Source organism: Porites lutea, chromosome 2, assembly GCF_958299795.1.
Source record: "Porites lutea chromosome 2, jaPorLute2.1, whole genome shotgun sequence".
NCBI lineage: Eukaryota > Metazoa > Cnidaria > Anthozoa > Scleractinia > Poritidae > Porites > Porites lutea.
Genome location: NC_133202.1, coordinates 46149309 through 46161492, shown reverse-complemented (window position 1 = coordinate 46161492; position 12184 = coordinate 46149309). Strand labels below are relative to the sequence as shown.

General features: G+C 38.2%; 1 protein-coding gene and 1 pseudogene across 1 annotated transcript in view; both read left to right on the top strand.

Moving 5' to 3' along the window:
• The window catches only part of LOC140928817 (uncharacterized), a 113211-nt gene that overhangs the window by 75778 nt on the left and 25249 nt on the right, over positions 1-12184 (top strand). The window lies entirely within an intron of this gene.
• On the top strand, positions 9912-11240 carry LOC140927089 (uncharacterized; annotated as a pseudogene).

The following is a 12184-nucleotide window of genomic DNA, read 5'->3' as shown; positions in this document are numbered from 1 at the left end:
GTTAAAACATTTTATCTTAATTTAACTTTGACATTTAACATATTTACGTCACTACTTGCACAAAGCATGTTTTATATTTTTTCTCCTTTACTTTATTGATGCAAAGCACCCAGTTGAAATAGAACAGGATTGGAGACTTCTTAGTGGATTACAGGCAGGTAAATACACTTACAGTACTTGCTGAACAATGAACTGGAAATTCCCCACTCTGAAGAGTTTGGTACTCCCAACAGTGTAAAATTCATCAAAATTAATTCAATCCACCACAGTAGGTAGACAACGTTGCTAAGTCAGTGGATGTACCTATCTCACCTGTTACTTTTTTCTGCTAGGTAGAACAGGCGACAACTTCAGACAAACAGACTTTAAAGTACGCTAGACAAGATGCAGCCTGTCCACCATACAAAGTTGAACGCCCTGGAATAGTGCCACAGAGAGTGTGCGATGTTTGGACAGCTTCTTGGGTGGACTGCACGTGCTTGGGAGAACCCATCACAAGAGATTCACAGGATGAAAGAGATCAAAATTACGCGTACTGTCTATGTCAGGAACACAGAGGGAATATAGCCGATGTGACTAGCAAATGGCACAATGAAACTTGTGCTGCTTGCATGCCGACGAATGACAGGACCCCGAACCATTTGCTATCGCTGTTTGATTTTGCAGACCATAAGATCCTTGGCTATAAGTTGCAAGCCCGCGGCATAACTGTTAGTCTCGAAATCAGTATCACAAGGTAAATTAATGCATCCTGACGATACTACAGCTTTTGTCATTGGTGAGCACTGATGATGTTGTGAGGAAACTAAACTTACTGTTTGCAGAGATCTGTAGTTGGTGCAATTCAAACAAGTTGACTCTATATTTTTGTTGGGCCCCTTTTTCCTGTTCAAGAGGAAGATGCGTATCTTTATCCCCAAAAGAAAAATCACCTGTACGTTAGGAGGTGATTGAATGGGAAAAATTTGAATAGTGCATCGGGAACAAACCTGTGGAGCAAGTTCTGAAAGACATGGCTCCAATTCTGGAGCAGGATGTCTACCTAGTGCCCTGCAATCCAGGAAAAAGGGAACACTGGTTTCTCCCAATGGTTCTTCCCAAAAAACAAAGTTGCTGCCCTCAATAGCAATGCAAGGTCTTTCGTTAAGCCCGCCATTGAAAGTACCATAAAGAAGATGTGGCTTCTCCTAAAGTTTAAAGAATGAAGTCTCGAATGAATGGCACTTTTTAGGAAATGAACCTTGTGAAATCACACGGCAAGAAAATAGCTTTGATTGTGGTGTTTTTTCTGTCTCTACCTTTGATGCCTCCTTCCAGCATCTTCATCTGTAGCCAAACAAAGCATTACAGTATCAGGAAAGTGATGTTTGTGGAGCTGCACAAGCAAGAGATATGACCTGGACAGTCCTGCAATTGCTGTATGTAATTGCAGTAGACTCTAGTCTAGTAGTCTCTTTTACTTTCACAAACGAAACGAAACGTACAAAAATTTCACTGTCTGACCCAGAAACATCGCTGACCACCACGTGAGATGGCGAGGAAGAGGGAGAGCAATTTAAAGAAGAGGATAAGAGTGAGGAAGAGGACAAAGGAGTCAAGAGAGAAGAGAAAAGAGGGAGGAAGAAAGACAAAAAGTACAGGAAAGGAGGGAGTGGCATTTCACTGAAATGGACCGCCAAATACGAACTGCTTCCCCAGCCTACAGGGCCAAAATTTGGGCCGCTTTTCGTTACGTCTGAGCTCCAGAGGAGTTCAACACAGTTCATTGACCCAATTTTAACCCTGATTGGATTACATGGAAAGAGAGAGAATTGCCGGCCCCAAGTGTAAAAATGAAGAAGACTGAAGTAGATTTTGTGAAAGTGAAGAAAGAGGAGAAGAAATGATCATGTTGGGCTCCTCTCAAGACCACATGTCATGAAAATCCACCCAAATCCTAGATAGTTTTAGCTGAGATAAATCTTCCCACCATCATAAGCTTATGGCTGTGGAGAACTTTTTATATATAATTACTGATGTTGAAGATTGGATGTAGTTTAGAGGTGACTGTAATTAAGCAATAATGTCCATAAGTTTGAGAAAAGAAAAGACAAGCAGCAGCTTCTTTGCAATCACAAGGCCCCACCTGAAGAAACGTAATGCAATGAAATACTCAGGCACTGATCACCTTCTTTGAGATCGTGATTAAATGACTTTAAGGAAAGCACTAAACAGCAAGGTCCCAGCTGATGAAAATAATGATTGCCAATTACCATGTATCATAGAGCGACTCAACAAAAAGAACATCGCACTACTGCAAGGCGCAATTTACTGCCCCATTGGCTTCAATATGCGTCCCTTTTTTAGCTGATTGAGCTTTTTTTGAACTGCCCAAAAATGTTGTTGCGTTGCCACTTTTCTGATTTTCTTGCACTTGTGATATAATATAATTTTAGGGCCTTGGTATAAAACCAAAGGTTTTGATAGTAAAGGGAACATATATTATTTTAGTCTATATCCTTACTTTTACTGTTTCTAATGCCTTTCAAGTCACCTGGATCTGTAGTTTATTGGCATGAATCTGCCTGCTCTTCGCCACTGAGTGAAGAAACTTATTGATCATCTATGTGGGCCCACAAAGTCTTTCATCATTTCAGCTCTGTGACAATACTGTGTAATCTCTCAACAAGCTGAAGACATTTATGTATCTTATATACCGTTCCACAAACAAAGTAATAAATGATATAAAGTTGCCAACTGGACAATCGATTAGCCCGTGAAAAGTGTCTTACATTATATAACATAAACCTTACAAAAGGTTTTAAGGTTTTAAGGAAAGTTGTAATTTTGGAGGAAAGCACAATAGAAGCATTAGATAGAGTCAAGAACATCTAATCATGGGGCATGTAAATTAAACACTAGTAAATATTTATAATATAAATTGTTAAATAAATCTTGTAACTTTTTTAGTGAAGCGTATAAATTCATTTCAAAAGTCTTTAGACATTTTCTCACCACAGATAGAAAGAAAACGTTCCAAAGAACATTTAGTTATAATTCTGGCTGTAAAAGAAAGCTTTGAGCGATTTTCTTGCCTCGAGTTCATCTGTGAAAAAAGTAAATACCGGGAAGCCGGCTTAAAACATAAACTTAACCTTTAAGCTTGAAGACTCAGGATTTTTAGAGACACTTTAATATTTGTCTTCTTTTAAGTCTCACATAGCTGGAAATAAGAGCCCACGATTCTGATGTTCCGCAAGCTGCTAACGGAGACTGCGCAGACTGCGCCAAACTAATCGGTTTTTCCCGCGTAAACCCAAATATAAAATTTCTTGCTGCTGCGACAAGGAGGGCGCGCCGAGCAGTTTAATATTATTTGTACAGACTAGAGGTCTTATATCCTCAAAGAATTGAGGGGAAAAAAAGGAAAAATGTCGAGTACGGAGGACAAAACCTTAGCAATTGATTCTTGGACAGAAGAGGAAGTATTTGATTTTATTGGCGACCATTTCTCTGAAGAAATTGCAACAAAGTTCAAAGGTAAGTTCACTGCCGGATTCGAAGAGTAAACTGATGAAGTCTTCCCTGCAATAAACACTCGCATGAACTGAACTAGTAGTTCAGATCATGCGAGTTCAGATCGTAACGAGTAGGAGATTTAACTTCGCGTTTTTTCGCATTTCCCAAAATTTCTGACTGCCGGGTATCTAGTTTTTTGAAAACAGTGCCCGGCTGCCGGGTATCTAGACACGATATACAGCCTAAAGAGCTTCGTCGTACTGTTTTTCACCATAAAAGTTGCCACTGTTTCATAGCAAGAGGTTAAGCTCTCTTCAATCCCAAAATGATAAACCTTCTTCCATTTGACAACTTTTTTCCGCCATTATAGGACATTCTCGCAAAAACCAGTTCTAGGAGGACGACGGCTATCACGTTTGCATGCCAAAATGATGCTGGTTTACGTGCGAGCGCCACTCTATGGTACTGAGAAAATCTCACACTTGCAAGGAATGTTGAGTCATTCTAATTGACTGAAATACCATTGCCTTTTGGGTTTACAGAATAAAAAAGGGTCTGTTCTGAAATTTATGGCACTTAATGCATCGGTGAAACAACAAGTGACCTGTGGTTTAAGCGAAATTGGTTTGCAACTGGAATTTCAGTGGGGAACAGTTTTCCACATATTAATGGATTTGGCATTTATTTCCCTGAACTTGGTAATTAATACATGCATGGCAATAGAGTGATTCTACTTAACCCGTGAAATGGGTCAGTAGAATACTAAAAACTATTATGCACTAATTCTATTGTCTTCTTTTGTTTACTTAAGTAGCTACTTTGTAGTAGTTGTTAGTAACTGTTTGACGAGTCAAAGTAAAATCACTCAACCATCATTCCCATAAATGGTGAGCAATTCTCAGTAAGGAAATAGTTTACTTATCATGCTATAAATTTGTTCCCATACATTTATGTTGCAGACATTTTCAGATAATAGATTTCATTTAATTCACATGTTCCTCATGCAATTCTCATTAATGGCTATACTATCATTTCCCATGAATGATAGGCTAATGCACATGATGGAAATAGTGTAATAACCATGGTACAAAATTTATTCCCATGCATGGTTATTAGTATTTTCACATAATCCCCCTACAACTCTCATTGATGACTATACTACCATTTCCCATGAATGATAGGGTAATTCACATGATGGAAATAGTGAAATAACCATGGTGCAAAATTTATTCCCATTCATGGTTATTAGCATTTTCTCATATTCCCCATACAATTCTCATTAATGGCTATACTACCATTTCCCATGAATGATAGGCTAATTCCATTCATGGGAAAAGTTCAATGACATGCTTTAAGTCTTACTTTACATTCATGATTACTGCTTCTTTTACATAATGTTTCACTTATGTATCATGGAAAAGCTTAATAATCAGACAAAATTTGAATGGTTATTGCCTGATTTCCATCATAATTATAATTATATTACCCATCACTGTGAAACTTACCAAATGTCATTGATGGGATTTTTAAAAAACCATGAATGGTTATTATTTGCCTTTCCGATGGATGGTTTTTAAGAATGGATTAAATACCATTTCCCATTTAAAAAAACATTAATGGATTTTCGCTCTTTTTTCCTGTGCGATGCACCAATATCAGAAAACTAGCGAAAGTTTTTCAACCAAGTTCAAAGGAGGTTGATAAAAGGTTCAACTTCCTCAGCGACTTTCACTTTACATTAAATTTATCAGAGTTTACCACCCACCACTGGATACAATTGCTTGTTACATACTTATGAGATTGTGACCATGCGTATTCATCCAATCCATCTGCCCTCAAATAACCTTGTATTCCACCGACAAGACCTTTTTCTGTGCCAGGTACTGTATATATGTGCACTGGACATCCACATGCTGCTTTGACATGATTTAAAAGGTATTTTGCTGGGCACTTGGGATTTTTGTTGGATCGTTGATCATCTGAACAATTCCAAGTCAGAAAAAGAGTTCAACTGCCTCATTGCAATTCTTCTGCAAAAGTGTTGGAGCAAGCCAAACAGGAAGCCTTCCAAGCCATGGTTATTTCCCAGTTAGGCAATCACCATGGTATACCACACCTGTTTGGTGTCTGTACTGCTAAAGCAGAGTTTTACAAGTTTTACATTTTTTACTCTGCCAATGGCCAAACTATTATGACACCAACAGAATCACTCAAGAAATGCCATATCAAAGAGCCCTTTGATCGTGTGAGTGTTGTGAGAAACATTGGGGAAATGTTGACTTTCATTTACAGTCAAGGGTACATACACAATGTCCATAAGGAGAACAACGTCCTCTTAACAAGATCACCATCAGGAAGCTTAAGGCCCATCATAGTTTTCAGGACAAGCAAAAAAATAGCCAGTGCACGTCTTCCAAAACCTAATGTAGATTTTGCAAAAGCCAGCAACAATGTTCGTCATGTTGCTCCAGCGATACAGTGAAGGCCCTCTATTGCAAGTGAAGGACTGGGAGTTTTAATCCCCATGTTCAAGGCAGTTGATAACAGCAGTAAATAAGCCACCTCATCCAAGCGACCAGAACTAGACAAAGTATTAGCAAAGATGAGACTGGACTGAGGAACTTTAGTTTGGACAGCTTAAGGTTAATATTAAGATGTCTAAATCATTGTGAACTGTGATAGTTTTTTGGGTAAATATCTCGTAAAAGTAAATTCAGGTGACCAATTGATCAAGTGTGACAATTAGGCCCGGTTTACAGCAATATGAAAACAGCCGCCTACCCAGTAATAGGGCTTTGACTGCTACATGAGCAAAGTCACCCGACACCATAACTCCATGTGATTGTCAGGTTTCTCCTAATTCAAAAACAATTTCCGGCAGGACTTCAGAGTTTCAGCTCCTAAACCTTCAAATCAAGAAACAACAGCTTGAGATCGGCCTCCTAGAGCTTCAGGTACAAGAAAAAGCACACTCTTTACTACCAACTGGTCCCAACAAGCCGTCTGCTTTTCCTTCACCGGATACAGTTCAAACCGGCGTTAACATCAATAAGTCTCAAGGCCAGGTAGACTACATATGATACTAAAATTCTATTATAGACATAGTTGCAAGTTCCTGACCTAATAATCTAAAGTGCTACTGCTAAGGATGAAATCAAAAATACAATAAATAGTGACACATAACCATTACAATGAAAAATGTAGTCAGAGATGGTGGCTTTAAAGTTTACAGTTGACCAAACATACCTCAGACCTTTTACCCAAATACTTCTATGAAACAAGGAGAGGTAAAGCGAGGAGAACTTTACAAGCGAGGATGTTACCACTGTAAAGTCAGACAAATAATAGGGAGGTCTTTTGGTAATGTGTAAGGGTTTTTTCATACATATTAATATAATTATTTTGATACTATCAGTTTTATATATTACCGTAGTTATTCGGTTAAAAGGCGCACTCGGTTATAAGACGCACCCCACACTTAGCAATTTAATCAAGCTAAGTTCTCAGACTGAAAATTACATGAAAATACTCTGTTATAAGACGCACCCCAATTTTAGCAATAACTTGCCACCCAAAGACAAATTTTTCTTGAAAAAACCGTGCGCCTTATAACCGAATAACTACGTTACTCTTTCTCTGTACTTCTAACTTATATGTAACTAGCAAAGACTTCCAGTGTTTTTTTCTGTATGTCATTGTACTTCTTTCTGTTATCATGTAATTTAATATCATTTTTGTCTAAAGTTTTGTCATAGGTAGATTAACTTGATAGCTATCTGCAGAGCATTCAGTATACTGAAGAGCATTGATCTTTCCCTTGAGTAAGAGTTCCATATGAAAACTTAACAGTTTCAAACGGTAATCTTTTTTGTAATACTTGCTGTAAGGAGATAAGTCCAAAAAACACCATCATCCTCCACCATCAAAAGTCCACATAACATGCACATAGAAAGATCCATTTCAAAAAGAAAAAAGCAAGGGATGGAGTGTCGCTTCCCGTAGGGTGGGCCTATTCATCCAAACAACAACACGGGCTTCATGCACCAATAATTGGTGCCCAATTATTGGGCATGGGCATGCGCATCTGGCAACACAAAGAAATAGTCAGCATCGACCACATGCAACAAATTTATCTAAATCAGATGGAGGGCAAGACAGCGCCGATCCATCGTAAAGGCAAAGTCTCTGTTGAACAAGAACGGACGCCTTACAACATGACATGCAATTATTTGCCATGGTTACCAATTCAAGACCTGGAAATACGTAAAGCCTTTCACAACAGGTGTTTTTTCTTCACGACTTGAACTACACCATGGTTAGTGGAATACAATGGGAACATTCATCAAGAAGCCTGGTTAGACATGCAGATATTGTGGTCAGAAACATGGCCTATATAAACCCATGGCCTATATAAACGACAACGGATTGGGCCCAGATTCAGACGATGCTTTACTTGCGACTGCTGCTGATATCCTTGAATCTGGTGCTGGTCCTAGCAGATCACAAAGAGGATGAGCCACAAGAAACAAACTAGTATGGAAGCCCAACCAGGGGGCGGTCTGCCAATTGTTGCTCAACCTATACAAGGAACAGGAACATCTGACGAACACTCTACTAGCTGAGCTGAAACTTGAACTTGTGTGCGAAATGATGAAGAAATATTGCAGAATGGACCATAGAAGCATTAAGCGTTGGAGCAAATAGTGTTGCAAAGGGTGGGCAAGAAAAATTAGACCACTCAACAGACTTGGTTTGATTTCTGTACAGAGAATTAGGATTTCTGGATTTTGGCTATCAACAGTTGCGTTATTTCAAGGAGCAGTTATGTTGAAGTCTGCTTTACAAGAATTTTAATCATTTTGTCATTGCTTCTGGTATGTTTCAAGAAAAGAAAGATAAGCAGCACTTTTTGAGAGCCCCACAACCTCAATTAGTATGATGAGCAACATAGCAAAATCCTTACATAACTTTTCTGTAGAGGGTAATTACTTTGTATTGTATTAAAAATTCTACTTCATACTTTTAAATGTTGGTTATATCATGCATCTTGATGTCAGTAAAAATCTGTTCAACAATTTCTATTCAGTAATATTGTGCCAGTAGGTTGATTCTTCAAGCTGTGGAAACATGTGGCCGTGAGTGGCGTAGTGTTGCGCAGTTTATGAGAAAACATGCAGAAGTCCTTGGTAAAGCAGAAGATTACCACGAAAACATCAATAAAAATGACAAGAAAACACTGGAATGACTTCCGAAGAGAGTCAATAAGGTTTTGAGAGATTGTGGGAGCAAATGTGAAGCCAGTCAGCTTCTTTTAGGTTGCAATAAAACTCGCATGTAGCAAGACGTCAGGTTACAATTTAATTTCTTTCTTCCTTCTCAAGGAGCAAGCCAAACAACATTGAAAATGAATATCATAGTGACAGCAGGGCCCACTCAGCTGATGAAGGAGTGCAGCGGAAAACGATTGAAGAGGAGAAAAAACAAGTAGCAAGGAGAATCAAAGAGCAACACACTAAGTACATGATGGACCCCATGGAGCACACAGGCCACTTAGATAAACCTTCATCTGCTTTAAAAGTTACAGAAAGGAAGTGGGATGAACAGCTGAGTGAAGACAAGTGAGTTAATAGATCATATTTTACAAGAAAAATTTGTAACTTCTGGCAAAATGAACTGAACCTAGGAGGACACCAGTATATAAACTTACAACAGACTCTTCATGGTGATTTAAATATTGTACAGATAAGATTATACTAAAAGAACTAGGAATTGTATCATCTTTGGAAACATGTTTTAGAAAAGCTAAAAACGACGAGTGGGTCATTAACTATATTGCCATTAAAAACAGAGAGATCATTCAAGGGATAGGTCCGATGGTTATCAAACTAACCATTCTCCAGTTTTAGTAGCAAGGGAGTAGACACCAAACATCTTGTTTTTTCTGGAAAAACTAACCTGTACATTAAAACAGGTTAACTGCAGTTGTTTCAAATGCACCAGGAATGATTTGAAATTGACTTGTTAATGTGTTGATGATTTGTTAATGTTTGCATTCATTCCAGGAAGACAAGGAGGAGAGCCATAGCAGAAAAGCAAAGCACTAGGCAGTCAACGTTTTACACTGGGACCAAAAAGGCCGCAGGTACCGTCTGAAATCTGGCAGCGGGACTTATCTGGTCAATCACGAGACCAAGGACCATATAGTTGCTGAAGCATCAGCACATTTCAAGTTAGAAGCACAAACACTGGTATTTCAAGATGGAACAGAAGTGCTTGACGATTTTAATCTCCCGACATATATTCAACTAACAAAGTTGATTCTCTCCTCGACAAACTGTCCGCATTTCTTGACACTGCCAGAAATCTGGGACATTTTAGAGCCGGCAAATATCAGCGGTAATCTTCCAAAAAAAATGGCGGCCGTAGGCTAAAACAGAAAGCGTTCGATTCTAAATTACAAGGATCTAAATGAAATATCATCTCTTGTTCTGTATGACACCGCCAAAAAAAGGTAAAGGGAAATTTTTTGAAGTGGATAGGCTCATTGAGAAGAGGAAAGTTGGCCATGTGAGCACAACATGTCAGAACAAAATAATTTATTTGATTTTTCTGTTATTTTTTGGGATGAGCCTAAGACATGTCTGTTCTTTCATGGTCAGAATAAGGAGTATCTTGGGAAATGGAAAGGGTGGCCACTGCAAGCCTGAAGTTGAGAGCCAGAAGATTATCTCACACCAGCCTTATTACGGTGAATGTTTGCCTTATATAACTGATTGAGTTACTTTAATGTACTTGTTCTAGGTCTTTTCTTTCTCTCTTTTCACTGAAATTGCTATGTACAAACGGTAATAGAGAAATAACCATCCAAACTTGCTGTTTTCTTTTATTCCAAAATTCAGAACTTATGAAAAGCCTCTCAAGCTGGATAGCTACCGGTTAGAGATGGCTGGAAGAAACTTTTACCATGCCATGCTAACAAGTGTTAAAGGGAAGTCTTCTGCCCCTGTAGATGTACAAATTGACTTTGATGTGCAGAGGTATTTATGTGGAGATGGGGGAGTTGTATATGAACACGCTGGATATAAACTTTACAACAAAGAAGACTTCTTGCATTTTACCTCCCTTCCTGAGAGCTGGTGGTATTACCTTGATCTCCATGGACAGGGTAAAGCTGTGGATTTCCCTTCAAAGATGAAACCTCTTTAAAGCTGGACTCCGGTTCAATAGATTAAAGAAAATGGAATGCTGAAGCAAGCACCACAAGCACCAGTTGAAAAAGTCATAATACACTTTTGCCAGAAAGCATGTGATTCTACAAAATTGTAAAACTAATCAATTACAGAATGCAGGGCCACTTTTGTCCATATGTTGGTGCATGCAAACTGTTATTTGATTGGATGCAAATGAGTGGCTCTGCATTCGTTGAATTTGTGTTAACAACCTTGTATTTTAGACAAAGAATATCCTTGTTATGTAAAATAACTGTTGTTGTCCGATTTTGGTGAGTTACTATATTTACAGTTACATATACAATGTAGACCAACCCTAGTGAGGTGAATGTTATTGATGTTCCAATGTGTGGTTTCATCATTACATGCAAAAGTCCTACTGATGTTGTTCATTAGAGATTAGCTCGAAAGCTAACCACCTCTGACCACTGTACACTTCTACTCAAGCCATTAATTTTCTTTTTTTCCCTTCTTCTTCTCCTTTATTAGTGTATTCCTACCTTACTACCGGTATATATAATGTAAATATTTTATAAAGTGTGAATAATAAAATTGAATTGAATTGAATTGATGGTTTCAACCTGTAATAATTTGGAAGCTGAACTTCCATGGACAAGCAGTCTGTTCTGAAAAATATTTTTTTTCTAGTCAAAATGACTATTCCAAGGTTTTAAACTTAAATTTGGCCACCTTTGGCAAGTTCTAAGATATTAACAGAGTGGCAGACTTTATTGGAATTTATTGGACGTTATTGGAATGTTTTAGCCAGTGAAGTTAGCATCAAAGTTCCAGTGCTAACATATATTATGTATTTACAAAATACATTTTCTAAGTTTTGTTCTGCAGCATTTTTAATTTTGTTTGAGTTTGTGGGATTACTAAGATGCAGAATTTATTTAAGGTTTGCTTGTTTCGATTAAATTCCTATCCATTGTTTTTGCACACACCTGCACAAAATTTATCAGAGTTTACCACCCACCGCTGGTTACAATTGCTTGTTACATACTTATGAGATTTTGACCATGTGTATTCATCCAATCCATCTGCCCTCAAATAACCTTGTATTCCAGCAACAAGATCTTTTTCTGTGCCATGATCTGTATATATGTGCACTGGACATCCACATGCTGCTTTGACATGATTTAAAGGTATTTTGCCAGGCACTTTGGATTTTTGTTGGATCGTTGAACGTCCAGCCAAATAATCCTTCTACTGAACCAATCTACACAGCCATGAATAGAAAACCCAAATGGCTTTTACTTGTCATATCTGTCTATATGCCAACAGAAATTGGGTCCCAGTGTGACATACATTCTACACCTCAGATAACGGCTCTTCCTTTGTTCCACTCCCCTAGGATCAACTTCTCTCATTGATGATTCAACCAATCTTCAAGGAACATTAATCTTGTGTCTAACACACAAGGTATGCCACATTGTTCTGTACCTATCAAGCTA